This window comes from Austrofundulus limnaeus, unplaced genomic scaffold (assembly GCF_001266775.1).
Source record: "Austrofundulus limnaeus strain Quisiro unplaced genomic scaffold, Austrofundulus_limnaeus-1.0 Scaffold38, whole genome shotgun sequence".
Lineage (NCBI taxonomy): Eukaryota > Metazoa > Chordata > Actinopteri > Cyprinodontiformes > Rivulidae > Austrofundulus > Austrofundulus limnaeus.
Window position 1 is genome coordinate 2,145,322 of NW_013952440.1, and position 1,648 is coordinate 2,146,969.

A 1,648-nucleotide genomic window follows, 5' to 3' on the forward strand; every position below is an offset into this window, starting at 1 on the left:
CACACACACACACACACACACACACACACACACACACACACACACAGTAAAACAGCAAAGAAAAGCAAGAATCAGGAAAATGTAGAATTATTTCTGCATAATTTTTTTTATGTTTTGCATTTTTAGACAGAAAACCAGATGGGAGATCTTCATAGTTTGGTAAATCTTTATTAAGCTGGAGTCACATTTGATGTATGAGCTTCATTTCCGAGGTGAGTTTTAGTTTATTAACCAACTTGACAGATGAAATCTCAACTATAGACAAGAACAGTTTTTTAGGTTTCTTTTGATCCACTTGTTTTAAGGACAAACAATGTATTTGCTTTTTTGGTCTACTTGAATTGTCTTGAAGAAAATATTGTGCAAAGTCGCACAAGTCACTAAGATGCTCACATTTTTCATCATTTATTGGTCTTATAATTGGTGCCAGAAAGAGAGGTGGGTGATTTTTTTTTCTTACTTTGTTCTGTGACAAGAAAAAYGATTTGAAGTTTTCACTAAAGGTGACATTTTCCTTTGGGTTCATAATAAAGCAGTCTCTGAAAACGAAAAATGAACACTTGCTTCTTTCAGCTTTTCAGTATTTGAACATTATTGGTTTAACATGTTTTATTGCWTACTTATATGTGGCATTTATTTCACATTAGATATGTTAAATGACCATGCCAGAAGTAAAATTGTTCTGCAGGAACATCCGTCTGTGCTTTCTAATGCCCCAAAAAGGTGGCAAACTCMCTGACAAACTGAAAAGGAGACATGGTAGAAGTAAAGTGGGATCATACGTATGTAGGGATTTTAAATAAAGATAGACTGACTGATTGATTGGTTGGCCAATTCATTAGACCMTTTTGTGGCCATTTTAAAATAATTGGCATTGGCCACATTGAGCATACTAAGCCCCTTCCAACAATGAGGACACATTTCACAGCAAGGKTGCATTTTGCAGTACAACGCCAGCCGACACCAAACAAAGTCTTCTATTCACTGTGAGTTTTATTTTGTATTTAATTTTATCAATAAGAAAATTGTACTTTTAAGGAGAAAATGTGGATAACTTAATACCAGGGGAGATTAGGGGAGCTTAGCCCCCAGCAGGGCTAGGGCCAAGGTGAAGATTTTTGTTGGTGCAATTTTCTAAACTTAAGTAGATTTACCCATCTAAAATGGTTAACAACTATGTATTGAATCTGAAACAGAATCTYAGAAGCCTTCATCAAACCTGTCAACATCTGTTAACATCAATGAGACATATATATTGATGTTCACAAGCAGCTGCGGAGTGAAGCCRTTTTAGGGTGTCTGAGGGCATGCCCAACGGAAATTTTTTCAAAAATCTACTCTATACTATACATTTCTCAGCCATTTGAATAGCAATTTACTAAATTCATAGGATTAATAAAACAACCTGTCGAGGCAAGATGGTCAGAAACACGACGAAAAGGGTGTTAAAAAGACAAGTCTTGCGGATATGATCATAAAGTCATTTATTACTGGGCACACATGGAACAGAAAACAATCACGAAGTCTGTTGAATGTGGGCCCGCCTGTCATAGGCCGGCAAGCAATGATATACTGTCAGCTAACATCGTGTGATAATGAACAACCAATCCCAACCTGCCCCATCCTGATACACGGAAATAGGTCAACT